Source organism: Cibotium barometz, chromosome 43 (assembly GCF_041138505.1).
Source record: "Cibotium barometz isolate CiBa-2024 chromosome 43, ASM4113850v1, whole genome shotgun sequence".
Taxonomy (NCBI): domain Eukaryota; kingdom Viridiplantae; phylum Streptophyta; class Polypodiopsida; order Cyatheales; family Cibotiaceae; genus Cibotium; species Cibotium barometz.
The window spans coordinates 47,712,164-47,718,163 of record NC_141088.1 but is presented as its reverse complement, the minus strand read 5'-3'; positions in this window follow the sequence as shown (position 1 = coordinate 47,718,163).

Sequence of the window (6,000 nt, the reverse complement as noted above, 5' to 3'; positions counted from 1 at the left end):
GTGAGTAGGCTGGATGGGTGAAGCCTTGCTTGTTTTAAAAGTGGCCATAGCAAGCAAATCAAGACCACCAGGCCGAGTTTGCTCACACAACCTATAGGCAGAGGTGGGTTTAAGGATGTGAACTGAAAGATTCCTCCCTCCACCTTTTGAGATATAAAGATGTAATAACCTCGAGGCCGTTCAGTCTCTTGTAATCATCCCCCCCTCAGAAATGGAAAAAGATCTTATTTTACCGTGTTTTGGTCTAGAGAGAGAAAATATTATAGAGAGAGGTAATACAGTTTTGAAATATTTTTGGATAAGTATTCATCCCCCCACTGCCCCCTCTGCGCACCGGATTCCCGGATGGTAGCACAGCGGAAGAAGCTTCCTCTTGCGCGGGGCAGGGTTTCCCACTCGAGGCCTCGCCCTCGAATGTCCGGGCACGAGACTAAGCTGGTGGTCATTCGAAAAATTGAAACCGGGAAAATTTCCCATGCCCGGAAAGCGAGGACGATTCCACCATTTTGAATTTCTCAACGAATTTTTTTCTAATGAAGTCAAGACTGATCTAACCTTCATCTGAATAAACCAGATAGAAGGGAAACTATAACAAACTTAACTTGAAGGAATCAACGTTTTTTTCCTAATTGAATTAGGCACAGCCGTTGATCTATTCATTTGAGAAGTCTTCAGGATTTTAATTAACTACTCGAGTTCTAAGCATAATCCTATTAATCAATTCTATTATTAAAACTCTACCGATTCCAGCCTAACCCCATCCGGCCCATGGGTTAGCCACCGTCCAACCACTGGAATAGTAGAACCAGACAAGTACTCACCCACCCATAATTGAAAGCCTTTCTTAACTTATGCTTTAGAAAACAGATACTCACACACTCCTCTTTAAACTTTAGTTTATAAAACAATCCATTGACAAACAATTACTGGGTATAGATGTCCCAACTCAAAATTTCCATTCAATCCTTGTTTCTCACAAAACAGTATCACTCTGGACTCTCCATTGAGACCAGCAGGTCAACAACGAGATCCAGTAATAACAGATTACAATAAGTTTCTCGTCATCATACATATATATCTTCCACGACATACCAATGGGTGTCCTCGGCACTCCAAGCCTGTGCATTGTTTGGTCAGAACCCTCCACGATCCTCCTTAGGTGTCCTGGCACTTCACTCAGGGACCGCTTCGTCAGCCCTCATCCATCGTACTGGAAGCACACCATTTTAACCATACCGAGGCTAGTCAACAGGCTTTGCCGCGTGAGCCGTCCTTTGAACACTCCCAGCCAGCTGTTGCAATCGAACTTCCCTTAGAACACGCATATACCAAATGCAGGTTTTCTATGCAAGTTTTCAGTTTTGATTTTCTTTTGAATACAATGAGTATATCTTAATTCCATATCCCAAGACTTCTAGATCACAGGTCTGGATTCCCAAGCACAATTCCTTGAATTCTGAATTCTTGATCCTCAGATCAAAATCAAAGGTCTCAACTTAGTTTCAATTTCGGTGAGTGATTTGAGTGTAGATTGCTGAACTGGTCACATCGTCATTTCTTGAAACTGACGAGAAGGAGTTACGTCTTGGTCATAGTCTGATTCAGGGTTTGTGTTTGGAAAGGTTCTCCCTTAATTATCCTTCTCGAAGGTAATATTTCAATTACTACTTTACTGAATTCAAAACTAAACACGAATTCCTATGAGGAATAAATTAGTCATTTATCTAAATTCCGACTTCAATAGTTTTTCTGAATTTTCTCATTACCATCCTAGAGAATATAAAACGGTATAGAAAGTAACACTTTTATAATTAAAAAAATATTCTTTTATAATAAAAAAATAATCAGTATGCATCTTTCTATGCATAGAATTTAATTCTATTGAAAATCATTCTTTTATGATTAAAAAAAATCAATATGCATCTTTCTATGCATAGAATTTAATTCTATTAAAAATCACTCTTTTATAATTAAAAAAATAATCAATATGCATCTTTCTATGGATGAATGAAAATGACACTTTTAGAATACACTAATGATGTGGATCGCTCTTTTTGATTAATAAAAGATGAAATTTATTTCATAAATTTTTAGAAAATTTTGCCATAACCTCCTTTGTATGGCTAACCATTTTTCAATTTTTCTAACCTTAATCTACTTAGGAATTATCCCCAATTGGTTTAAATCATTCTAAATTAATCAATTTTCATTTTTAAGAGAGAAACAATATGAAAAGATTAATTCCAACAATTAGATCACTTAACTAGGATAAAGAAGGGCTGATTTTAAGAATGAGAGAGGGGGAAAGCCTTTCCAAGAAGGCATAGCATCTGTTTATCATTTTAAGATAACAAACAATTTAGAAAACCATTAAAACAATAAAGAAAAATATAAGATTTCTAACTTACATGAATTCTGGGAGCTTTCCTTTGGCTTGATGGTTTGAGGGTTCTACTCTTGTTTGCAACAAGAGTGGCCACCAATTCTTTAGAAGAGGGAATGGTCAAAAACTAGTGAATTATTAGGAAATTCACAGTTCTTGGCTCTTGGGAGGAGTAGATTAACAATGCATAAAACACTATTAAGCTTCAACAAAGGGGGAGGCTTCTATTTGTAGGAAAAAGTGAGCTCCTAACCAAGCAAACTGATTCTAGAATTTTTCAGTTCAGTTTGGTCAATTTTTGACCATTTTTAGGTCAGTTTAGCTTACTTTTTGGAACTAGACTTGAATTAGGAGAGAGGAGAGATGAAATATCTCAATTTTTGATGATTTAAAACTCCACCACATGTGAAGTAGGCGTCTCATTCATGAGGGGAGAATCCCTATTGTGAGGTGTCAAAAATCCATTTTTTTAGTAATTCCTTTGGTCCTTAGTCCACTCTTCATCTTATGTGAGTATTTACTTAATTTTGGGGGGATCTTATTTATTTCTTCTATTTATCTTCTCCATACATTTGGATGAATCTGATTGGCCCCTCAAACCTTAATTTAAAAATTTTTCAAAAATCTAGACCCCTAGGGTAAGGCCTCTTGAACAGATTATACTTGATTTCTAATGCACCTTCTGAAAATCTTTTTGAACTTCTGTTTCGGGGGAACTTATTTTAATAAGAAGAGATATTTTTCCATCCAAAAATATTCAAAATCTGAACAATCTCTCTCTAGAACATTTTCTCTCTCTAGGCCAAAATAGGTAGAAACAAGATCTTTTATACTTCTGAAGAGGGATTTGATTACATGGGAAGATGCTGGACATCTTGAGAGGTTGGGGGAGGAATCTTACATTCTCTCCCACTTGAAAAATGTGAGATGTCCTCATCTCGCAAACTAGGGGTAATCCCGCAACAGTTCGGCTTCTTTCTCCCAGGTGGAATCTTCAAAAGGATAGAACTTCCATTTGACCAATAATTCTCTCAAAATTCTGTTCCTGAGAACCTTTTCTCAAACATCAAGGATTTTTTCAGGTTGGAGTTCCATCTACCCTTGGGTTGAAGAAGTTAAGATTTCATCACATCAAGCACATGATTCGAGCTTGGTACATACTTTTTAAGAAGACTGACATGAAATACATTATGTACTTTGAGATGAGGAGGCAGAAGAAGCTCGTAGGCTAAGTCACCTACTTTCTTTGTAATCAGATATGGTCCACAATATCTGGGGGATAACTTCTTGTACTTCCCAAGAGGTAGAGAACTTCTTTTGGGGCGTACTCGATTGAAGACCATATCTGCTTCTTTGAATTCTCTGTATATCCTCTTCTTATCTGCATACTACTTCTGTCTATCCTGGGCAGCTTTTATATCTTTGCGAATCAATTGCATCTGCTCTCCATGTCATCAAGCATCTGTCTAGACATCTCGACCCTAATCAATGGGTCGGACCAAGTTAATGGAGTTAAGCAATCTTGTCCATACAAAGCTTTGAAAGAGCTCATCCCAATACTTTTGTGATAAGAAGCATTGTAGGCAAACTCGACTAGGTGCAGATAACTTAGCCACTTCTTGGGTTCCCTACCACAGCATGACCAAAGTATATCTTCAATTACTTGGTTCACCCTTTCTGTTTGACCATCGGTCTCAGGGTGGTAAGTTGTGCTGAGATCCAAAGAAGTTCCTACTGCTTCAAAAAATGTAGCCCAGAATCTTGACGTGAATTTGGGATCTCAATCACTCACTATTCTTGTGGGTAGGCCATGCAATCAGAAGATTTCCTTGAGGAACACTCTGGCCACATCCGCTGTAGTGTAGGTTTCTTTTACTGGAACCAGATGGGCAACTTTGGTTAGTCTATCAACTACCATGAAGATGGAGTTGTAACCTGATTGGTAATCCAGTAATAAAATCCATACTGATGCATTCCCACTTCATCTGGGGGATGTCTAATGGATGTAATTTTCCAGGCATTTTTACTCTCTCGGCCTTAACTTTCTAATAGGTCAGACATTGACGTACATGATTAAGCACATCCTTTTTTAGACCAGGCCAAAAGAAACTTTTCTTCACAGACATGTAGGTTTTCATGAAACCTGGATGTCCTGCAATAAGGCTGTCATGGGCTTCATTTAGAATTTGACCCTTAGTTCCCTCAACATTGGGAATGCATAGCCTGCGATTATAATACATAATTCCATCATCCAGGCTGTACCCTTGAACTCGGTTCAACTCCTGTGGAGTTTTGCTTTCCTGCATAAGTAGGGTAGCAATAGGGCCAAAGAATCTATCCTGCATGATCTTCTCACTTGCTTCAATAATCAAAGGATTTGACACTATAGTAATTGCAAGCAAGGAGGCTTTTCTGCTGAGGGCATCTACTACCACATTTTCTTTGCGTGGGCGGTACTTGATTTCAGAATCAAATTCCTGCAAGGTCTGCATCCACCTTCTTTGGCACATGTTGAGATCCTTCTGAGTGAAGATCCACTTTAAGCTCTGATGATCTGTCATCATCAAAGTGACACTTTGACCCAGTAGGTAATGTCTCCACAACTTTAGGGCATATACTACTGAAAGTAGTTCCAGGTCATGTGGACAGCATGATTCCTCTCATGCGTTCTGAGTTTTCGAGATTCATAGGCCACTGCATGACCTTCCTGCATGAGTGCACCTCCTAGGGCAAAACCACTGGCATCAGTTATACTACCTCAAAGGGTAGAGAGAAATCTGGCAGCTTCAGAACGGGATTGGTTACCAAGGCGGTCTTCAGCTTATCAAAAGCACTCTGGCACCTGGCAGACCATTGAAACAGGATATTCTTCTTGAGAAGATTAGTCAAGGGGAAGCTATGAGAGCATACTTTGGTATAAAAATTCTATACCAACCAATCAATCCCAAGAATCCTCTGACTTCTTTCATTGTCTTTGGTTCAGGCCAATCTATGGACTGCTTGGACTTTTGCAAAGTCTAGGGAGAAATTCCATCTTTGGATACCAGAAAGCCCAAGTATTCAACATGGTCGGCAGAGAAAGTGCATTTGCTCTTTTTTGCAAAGAGTTGGTGCTTCCTTAGAATCTCAAGAACTTTTCTAACATGAGCTTCATGGTCAGCTGCATTCTTTGAGTAGATCAGAATATCATCAAAGAAAACAAGAACAAAATCATCCAAGTATTCTCTGAGAATGTCCTGCATTAAGCGATTGAATGTAGCTGGGGCATTTGTCAATCCAAATAGCATGACAGTGAATTCATAATGCCCATATCGAGTATTGATGGCTGTCTTCGGTATATCTTGCTCATTAATCTTGATCTGATAATACCCTGATTTGAGATCTATCTTTGTGAAGATCTGGGCTCCACTTAGCCTGTCCAGAAGCTCATCGATTCTGGGGATAGGATACTTATTCTTAACTGTCAGCTAATTGAGACCTCTGTAGTCCACACAGAGTCTTAGCATTCCATCTTTCTTCTTCTGAAAGAGAACTGGCGCACCCAAGGTGAAACAATGGGTCTTACAAACCCTTGTTCCAACAGTTGTCTAAGCTGTTCCTTAAGTTTGATGGCTTCA